At 46.0% G+C, this 10,202-nt stretch overlaps 1 non-coding gene across 1 annotated transcript; it reads right to left on the reverse strand.

The window, feature by feature from the left end:
- Positions 1-4,120: 4,120 nt before the first annotated feature.
- On the reverse strand, positions 4,121-4,227 carry LOC136462127 (small nucleolar RNA R71). Its single transcript, XR_010760646.1, has one exon. It is a non-coding gene; the product is annotated as a small nucleolar RNA R71 (small nucleolar RNA).
- Positions 4,228-10,202: the final 5,975 nt, after the last annotated feature.

Consider the following 10,202-nt stretch of genomic DNA (forward strand, 5'->3'; position numbering starts at 1 on the left):
AAATAGATTTCAGCAAATAGGTCCTTATAGGCACTATTTAACTGAGTCACAAAATTCACAGTTAAGTCGTTCCCATTACTCAAATTCATGTGTGAGGCCCTTGCCGTGACCCAGAGCAGAGGCGGCGCTGGAGCTCGCCGGTGCCGGCCGGAGGAGGCTTGTCGGTGGCGATGGAGTGGCGGCGGAGCACCAGGGAGTCCATGTGCATCCATAAGACAGCTTAGCTTGGCCTAAGGTGGCCCACGGCTTGCTGGCCATGGAAACAGGTAGCAGTAGCGGCAGCGGCCTGCGATGGTCTAGCTAGCCAGCGGCGGAGGGAGGCTCGATGTGCGCTGGAGTTCTAGGGGGGCTGCGCACATCCATGGGTGCTGTTGGCTCGCTCCATGGTGGCCTAAGGCCAGCCGGCCACGTGTAGTGGCGCCGATGGCGAGGACGATGGTAGAGCAGCGGCAACTGGCGGATCATGGCTTGGATTCATCTCGTGAGCGTGGGTAGGACACAGAGGGGTGCGAGGTGAAGAAGGTTGTGCACGCGGTTAGGGTGGAGAGGGCTTGGAGGGTGGGGAACATGGTGGGTGTTGGCGAGCTTGGCTAGCAATGGCGGTAGCGGAATGCTGGTGGTGGGGAGGCTAGGGAAGTGGAGCACTAGAGGCAGAAAGGAGTGGGGAGGGCGGTAGGGCCCTTAGCTCGGGCAAAGGAGCACCAGAGAGCGAATGCAGGCAGTGGCAGGGAGCTTTGCTTGGCTCTCAATGGCGCTCGCCACGGCAGTAGAGCGGAGGACGATGAGGGAGTGCGTGAGGGAGGAGGAGTGGGGAGCGCTCTCCGTCTTCTCTAAAACATGATAGGGAGTTGCAGGGATGCAGAGGCACACAGCAAGGAGGTGGGGTGCTGCTGCCCTGCATGGTGGCCATGAGCCCATTTCAGTGAATAGGTGGCGGGCGCAGTCCAGCACGTCTTGGAGGCCATTTTCTGCATATTCTGGGTAGATTTGGATCTTAGTCACAAAACAAAATATTGTCTTCTTTGGCTACTCTACAATCTTGCTTAAGGATGGCTAGCCATTACAGCTCCTTAGCCATGGATAATTAAGCCTCAAGTTGACAGTGTCAATGGCTTAAACCTGATTAAGCTTGCCCGACTTTGATCTCAAATTCTACACCAAAACTTGGTCAAACGGACTCCAACTTTCTCTGAGCCCTTCTCCGATGAATTAACTCCAACTTTTATATTTGTCTCAACTTGATTTGCTTAACAAAAATCTAAGAACACGAGATGCCAATCATTGTTGCCACTGAACTTTGACTTAGAATATCTTTTGGGCTGAAAACAACACTGAGTTGATTCTTGAGAGCCATATTTGACTAGATTAGGGAACAAACTAGCTCTTGACCTTTAAACAAAGTTTGTAGTACACAAACTAAAATACAACTTTTATTTAAGGTTAAACCTCAGAATTGGTACATAAGTCAAAGCTTTACGTTGGTCAAAGTAGTAACTTGATTAACTCTTAAACCAGGGTTTTAGGCCAATTGAGACATTTTCTTGATATCTGTGCAACATGAACCCTTCATAACTTTTGTTGTAGAGCTCAATTAGAGTTCTTTGGGCAAGGTTGCAAGGTTTGGTTGACATCTCATATTCCCATTTACTTAATAAAGCAATTCAATCAAGGTTATAACTTATCTTTTCATGTGACTTCTTGATTCCAAACTTCATGAAACTTTTTCACTAGTCAAGATGGATGCATGTTGATGTAATGTATATGAAACAAGCATGTTTAACATTACTCATGCCTAACCATAATCAGGGTCCATATGTAAGCAAAGTGTATTGTCCGAGTCCAAGTTGGGGCTCATTTTCATAGGTTTGACCCCAATACCTTCATCATTACTTCTAGATTATGAACTAGAGATCATGATCATTGCTTGACATAGTTTGCTTAAGTCCAAATCCACTTCTTAACTTGTGACTAACACTCGGGGTGTTATATATATGGTGGCTAACCTAATTCTACTTTGCTCCTTGAAAGCTCATCTCTCTTTTGAAACTTGGAAATAATTGCTGGAGAGCAGGGACTATTTTATTGTTGACGGAAGTTATCATCCAACATAAATAGTCAACTTTACTTGTATAAATGCATAAAAAGAATCACCAATATAGACTTAGGGGTTTAAACTAACAATTTCCACAAGTTTTGGTGAATCTATGTTTTTAGCAGGGTTATTTCATAAAACCGTCGAGGATCAAATCATCAAATAAAATCATGCTTATCCGCAGTGAAATCAACTCTAGAAGATTCCAAAAGACTCAAGAGGACTCCACACCAAAGTGGGGGCCAAGCCACTACCAGTTGGGGCCGGTCGGCCCCAATTGGAGGCTACCCAGCCCCTAGGGGACCCACCTATCAGCCTCCTTCATATGTCGGTTTCCCATCGCCTCCTAGGATGCATCTACACCGTCCTTTAAGTCAATTTGATCTAAGGGCTCATGTTGGATGCTCCAGCCTATATAACCAGCACCTGCCCCCCTCTAGGGTAGGCTACCATATGTCAAGAGTAGACAAGAAATTAGGGTTTCTAGAGAGAAGAGAATAGAGCTCCAATTCTCTAAGTTTCTAGTATAGACTAGCTAGCAAGGTTCAAGTAGAGTTTGGGCTATCGCTCAGGATTCCGAATTTGCCGTCTAGAGACTGGTATAGCCATTGTATCTCTTTATTTATGACTTTGTGCTACTTCAATATTATGTTGCTATTTATTATGTTCCTAGTTTGCTCTAGTAATATGCTTGATATAGTTATGAGTGATGATGAATATTTGCATATGTTCGCAAAGTTCTTAGCTTAGTACTCGAGTGAGTTAAGTGGTTGACATTATGTAAGCATGGTGCTTAGATATTGTTTGCTTGTGGATGCATTCTACACTCTGGGTCATGTGGTAGATCATGGATGTGACACTCCCATTAAGTCCTTTGTAGTCCACTCCCCATTGGTAGAGCACATAGAACATGATTACAAAGAAAGACAAGCTCTGTTCTTAATCTTCCTTAGTAATGTTCCTTATGCATAGATCTAAAGTTAGTTATACTATAGATGAGAGTGTATATACTTGGGTGTACAAAAGACTTAGTAGATAAGTAATGACTTAGGAATCTTTTGCTCTTAGCAAATCTCCTGTTTAGCCTTACTTCATTTTATGAGTATCTATTTCTATCTCTAGAATACCATTATTATCTTACACTTATCATTTATTTGTCACTTGAGTTACCCCTGCCATAGCATGAGAGTGGTTTTATCTTAAGTATACATATTTGTCAATATCTCTATGCCATTACAACCCCATAGCTCCTCCCCGTGGATAAAATATAAATAATGATACTCGGTATACCCCCGGGTGAAATGCTACAATGGTATATTATCTATGCGTTTGCGGATACCTTATATATAGTTTACAAGTGTTCTCATAATTACCAACAATGCATTTCTGACATCATGCAAGGGATGATGACTTAGTTAAGAGTGATGGTAAGAAATGTCAACAAACATTTTTGGTGCCGTTGCCGGGGAGGGGAACCTGGCTAAGAGAATTGATCAAATAAATACTTATTGATGAAATCATAACCTTTGCTTTAGCAGCCTTACCCTTGTTTATCTTTGTTCATATCTTATACAGGGTATTGCTGGATTGGTTATGATTCAACAATTTCTATCAATCAAAATCAACCGAATAAAGAGGAAGCTCAACACCAGTTTCTGAAGCTATGGCTGACAAAACTCTACGTGAGTTCTCTACTCCGAGCACCGAGAACATTCACACTAGACCAACACACAAAACCAATAATCTTGAGTTTGAGCTCAAACCAAGCCTCATCAACATGGTGTAAGCTACCCCATTCAGCGGAAAGGCACATGAAGATGCTAGTGCTCATCTTTAGAATTTCCTAGAGATAAGTAGCACGGTCGTCATCAAGGACGTTGCTCAAGACATCATACTACTTCATTTGTTCCCATTCTCACTTGTGGGAAGAGCGATGCAATGGTTCTACACAAAAAATGATCACATCAATACATGGGCAAAGTGTTCAAAGGCCTTCCTAGAAAAGTTTTTCCCTATAGGCAAGACCAATGCCTTAAGAGGAAAGATTTCAAACTTCCAACAATAGAAAGGAGAGACCATTCTAGAAGCATGGGAGCGTTTTCAAGAATATGTTTTAGATTGCCCTCATCATGGAATGGAAGATTGGTTGCTCATGCAAAATTTTTACCATGGATTAACTCAGAAAGACCATAAAGAACTCGATGCCACTACCGAAGGATCATTTATGTCACTTACTCTTGGAAAAGCTAAAACTCTTATGGAAAAGATAGCCTCTAATCAAGGCTGGTCATCATGCAATATTCAATCATGTAATAAGAGTGAAGAAGTACCCAAAGAGGTGTGTGCACTGTCAACCAAGATGGACGTACTGTTGAATTGGCTCAAATAGTGAGGCAATTACAAGAGAGATCGTTAGGCCATTCAAGTTGCATTCAATGGTCAAAATATATGTGGGGAATATTTGGGGTTGAATTCCCTGAATATCAAGAGGATGTAAACATCATTGGCAACAGTTCAGGTTCACAACAATAGAGACAAGGATGGGGACAACAACAACAATGGTCAACTTACCAAGGTAAGTACCCAGGCAATTATTATAATTCTTTCAATCCTAAGCAACCATCCTTAAGAGAATTAATCTTAGAACAAGCTAGGATTAATGAGAATATTTCTAAGAAGCTTGCTTTTAATGACAAGGTCCTAGAAAATATAAATACTAAAATGGATAATTTTTCTTCTGCCATACAAGACCAACTTAGCTATAATAAAAAGATAGAATCTCAATTAGCCTAGTTGGCCGTTGCTCTGCCTTTTGCCACTAACCTTGAGAAGGTCAATGCCATAACCACAAGAGGTGGCAAATCTACTCATGATCAGCCATATCTGACATGGATAGGTAAGACACCAGTGGAACTACAGGAAGAGGAGAAGAAGGACGATGAAGAAGTTGGGCCACAAGAGCAAGAGTTACAACAAGATTTTCATGACATGACCCTCCTACCGTTTCCACGTAGAAATAGAAAAGCCAAAATGGATGAGCAGTTTGGTAAGTTTGTAGAGGTAATTCAAAAGCTACTTATCAATATTCCATTGCTAGATGCCATACAGGTACCCACCTATGCGAAGTATCTCCAAGACATACTCAACAACAAAAGACCACTGTCCTCCCACTGAGGTAATCAAGTTAATGGAGGAGTAAGTGCGCCATCCTAAACACTTCACCAATCAAGAAGAAGGGGCCAAGATGTCCCACTATCGATTGTTCGATTGGGAGCCAGAACTTTGAGAATACATTATGCAATCTTGGAGCTAGTGTCAGTGTCATGCCCAAGAAGGTCTTCGATATGCTTAACCATTCAACACTCACACCAACATCGATGTGCATACAACTAGCTGACCAATCAGTTCGCTACCCTATAGGAAACGCTGAGAATATTCTAGTAAAAATATGAAATTTATTTGTTCCTGTAGATTTTGTGGTACTTGACATGTAGGAGGACATGAAGACAACACTCATTCTTGGGAGACCCTTCCTGAGCACTACAAATGCACACATTGATGTCAGAGCCGGACAGATCAAATTCCATATTAATGGAAAGGAAGAGCGATTCGCTTTCAAGCCAAGACCAGAACAATGCTCCAATTTGGAGTGGCATGAGAAGCAAGTATCAAGGTCTTTGTGGGGGTACGACCCTAGATACCCACGATAGACCACATGGGCTACACCCCAGGGGTGGCCCATCCCACAAGATGACACCTTGTGGGGCACGACTCTGCTCGGTGGCTCCCGTAAGACATCTGGAAGATATCCTAAAGATACTATGAGATTTGTTAGGATATGTATGATCCCAAGATTCCTGTAATCAGTTATTACTTTCTAGTTATCTCTTAGATCTTACCGACTTGTAACCCTGCTCCCTAGACTATATAAGGTGGATAGGGACCCCCCTCCAAATGGAGGCAATATCATACGATAGCTAATACAAACCAATAGACCACAGGAGTAGGATATTACATCATACTAATGGCCTAAACCTATCTAACTCATGTGTCTCTGTTGCCTTCTTGTTCTTGATCTCACGCTCCTCTGCCGATCAATCTACCTTCATGGGATATCCCTCGGAGGACTACCGATGATATTCTATCGATAGTTGGTGCGCCAGGTAGGGTTTTGCATGTTGTTTCCTTATCAAACAAGATGGCTTTTTCCGTAGGCTCTTCGTCCCTCCCGCAGCCCGGCTAGATCTTCACGGTCAGATCGATCTCGTGGATCATCAATGCTGACAGAGTCAGAGAGCTCCTTGAGCCGGTGTAGATCGATCCTGCTCCACTCATCCCCATAGCTATGACTGTAGATCCAATCTCAGATCTACTTCTGAGGTCTCCTTCATCAACAACTCGCCGCCCGCTTGCTCGCTACCAAAGGAGGCAGATCAACAACGATGATCTGATCAAATCCATCGATTGGATCGGTCTGAAGCTTGTCGATTGCCTCTCCATCGCCGAAATCAGCTCTGGACACCATGGTACAAGCGCCGACCACCCTCCGATCCAGATCTATCGTAGGCTACATGAAAAACTCTAGGAGTTGCAGTTCTACCCCTCGGGCTCACCAACATCGCCGCCACTTACCAAGATGCTCTAAGGGGCAAATTCAGCCGACCAGGTGGGAGATGCCCATCCACTCGCCGACTAGCTCGCTGTCCAGCCTCCGCCTAGCCATCAACATGCTACATATAGGTCGGTGCCCCTAGAGCGTCCCTCTAGACCATCCTGGAGGAAAATCTGGGCTCCGAGTCTCAGGGCTCTATGGAGACCCTCGCCACCGCCACCACATAGCTACTTTCTCTCCCACCCTTCTAGGGTGGCGCAATCTTCAACGTCAGCATCGACATCATCCCTCGGAATGGCAAAACCGAGGAGGAGCATGTCGCTCATGAGAACCGAAACATCAATCGCGCCTAGCATCGAGAAAATGAGGTAGCCATCGCGAGGGCTGAGGCTTGCCCATTATAATTGGCTTGATTCATAGGGAAGGCCGCTCCTGCTCCACCATGACCTCGATGAGGAATTTCTCCATGTTGACGGCCACAACATTTTCAAAATGCCAAGACCCAATCTGGCAGTGGCCGCCAACGAGCTCGCTCATCTCCCACAGATGCTCGAGCTCGCTAAGGTCGCCACCATGCTTAAAGCGGCACACTATCAGGTTAATGAGATTCACGAGGATCAGAGACCTTCATGATCTATGAGCACAATTCACCGATCAGCTGCGCTAAGATCTAATCACCGCCCCAGTTAAAGCCGCTTCATCGACTAGTCGCTACCTCTCTAGGGGGAGCCAGGGATCACCGCACTGAACACCATCGCCAACATGACCAGGAGGTTGAATAGGATGATCGAGTGCACCTTAGCAACCTTCGAGATGCACGACGGCATATCGAGCAATGTCGCTTTGGTCGCCATGAAGACAAAGTACATCACCGCTAGGAGTATGAGTAGGAGTATGGCAACCCAGACTCAGCCCTCAAGCCGATCACTGACGGCAACGCTCCAGTCGATGGTGTCGACAACCCTGAGGGGCCCCTAGCTTTCACAAGGGTGCTCCGAACTCTTTGGTGGCCCCATGGTTTTAAAATCACTGGGGCCGAGCCCTACGAAGGAAGGATGAATCCGACACAGTGGCTGTAGGCTTATGCCACTACTGTCTATGCTGCTAGGAGGAGACACCAAGTGTCATGGCAAATTATCTCCCCAGTCATGCTTATGCCACCCACCATTTACTAGGTTAACCAGCCTTGCCTCGGACTCCATCAGATCCTAGGAAGAGCTAAAGAAAGTCTTCACCGACAACTATATGGCTACGTGTACATGGCCGGGCACCAAGCATGATCTCAACCGAATTAACCAGAAGCCGTCTGAGCTCCTCCATAGCTACATTCGGTGTTTTCCAAGATGAGGAACTGTATTCCCAACATCACAAAAGCTAAGGTCATCACCGCCTTCATCTGAGGACTCCACCATCATGAGCTTCGCTCAAAATTCAACCGCAAGCCGCCCACTAACATCGGCAAGATGATCACTACTGCCAACTAGTACGCCAACACCGAGGAAGCCGAGGTGCGATTCAATGAGGATGAGAGCACTCATCACCCATCTCGCCGCTATGACTGACCACCCCAACGACCGATGCCACAACGACCACAACTACCATCGCGACAGCGGCTGTGATCGAACAGAAGGACCTAGGCCTGGCCAAAATCACCGCCACCGGCCATACCACCTCGTCGCCATAGTCAATCAACCTTACGCTAAGTGTAACTACGAAGAGCAGTACCAAAAAATCCTTGATGGCCCATGCCCTCTTCACAAGAACACCAAGCACAAGATGAAGAACTGCCTCGGCCTGGCTAAGGAGTTCTAGGACAAGAAGATGGATGACAATGCCAATGATGGAGCTGGAGATCATCAACCACCTAGGGGCAACAACAATGCCTTCTAGGACCACAACAAGGTGGTTGCCACCATCTTCGGGGGCCTCACCTCCACTAAAAGCAGAAGAGAACTGAAAGCTCACCGCATGGCGGGTGCTCCCCAGTCACTACGGAAGACGCCACCTGCCAACCCTAGCTATCACCCATGGTCTGAGGTCCCCATCACCTTCAATAGGGCCGACCAGTGGGCGTATATTCCCTACATAGGGTGTTTCCCCCTCAGTCCTTGATGTGACTATCCAGAAGGTGCTCTTCAAAAAAAGTGCTCATCGATGGTGGGAGCGCTCTAAACCTCCTCTTCGCCAGAGCCCTAAAGGAGCTGGGCCTCGGTTTGTTAGATCCCACACCCTCTGACTTCCTTCTGGGGTGTGGTACCTGGCAGGGCCTCTAAACCGCTTGGAGAGATTACCCTACCAGTACATTTCGGCATGGCAAGCAACTACCGCATTAAACACATCAACTTCTATGTCACCTGACTTCAACACCTGCCTACCACTGCCATACTTGGTCGGCTAGCTCTGCCCAAGTTCATGGCTGTACCAGCACTACACATATCTGGTGCTGAAGATCCCATTACCTATAGGAGTTCTAGCTCTATGGGCCAACCTCTCCATTGCCTATGCCTACGAGATAGAGAGTCCTGCCCTCGTTGAAGCCACCGACCTCTCCATCCAGATGGTGAGCGTGGTCACTGACACTAAGATGGTGTCCACTAATGACATGGAGATCCCAGAGGTAGAGCCTCCTCATGCCTCTACCAAGTCCAAAGAAGTCAAGGAGGTCAGCCTCAGCCTTGACGACCCCTCCAAGACCATGAAGATTGGGGCTCACTTTGACCCCAAATAGGAAAACACGCTTGTCTCCTTCCTACATGCCAACGCTAACGTGTTTGCTTGGAACCCTGCAGACCTGCTAGGGGTACCATGGGAGAAGATCAAGCACTCCTTAAATGTCTCATCGACCACCAAACCGATCAAGCAGAAACTCTACTGATTCACGCCAAACAAGGAGGCTATTAGGGTAGAAATAAAACGACTCTTAGTTGCCTGGATTTATAAAAGGGGTGTATCATCCTGAGTGGCTAGCAAACCCTATTCTCATTCAAAAAAAGAATAAAGAATGGAGAATGTGCGTTGATTACACTGATCTCAACAAACATTGCCCTAAGGACCCCTTCGGTTTGCCTCGGATAGACGAGGTTGTAGACTCCACCGCCGGCTGTGAAACTGCTCTCCTTCCTTGACTGTTACTCTGGCTATCATCAGATCTCCCTCAAGGAAGAAGACCAAATCAAGACATCTTTCATCACTGCCCTTCGGGGAATACTGCTACACCACTATGTCCTTTGGACTAAAGAACACCAGGGGTGACATATCAAAGGGATATCCAGATGTGCCTCGATCAATAGATCAGCCGCAACTGTTGAAGCTTACATCGACTGACATGGTCATCAAATCCAAGACCTCCGATGAGCTTATCGCCGACCTAAAAAAGTACCGATCAAAGTTGAACCCTTCAAAGTGCATCTTTGGAGTTCCATCTGGTATACTACTAGGCTACATTGTCAGCACTTGTGGCATCAAACCCAACCCTAACAAGGTCTCCGCCATCACAAA

Source organism: Miscanthus floridulus, chromosome 6 (genome assembly GCF_019320115.1).
Source record: "Miscanthus floridulus cultivar M001 chromosome 6, ASM1932011v1, whole genome shotgun sequence".
NCBI classification, from domain to species: Eukaryota; Viridiplantae; Streptophyta; class Magnoliopsida; order Poales; family Poaceae; genus Miscanthus; species Miscanthus floridulus.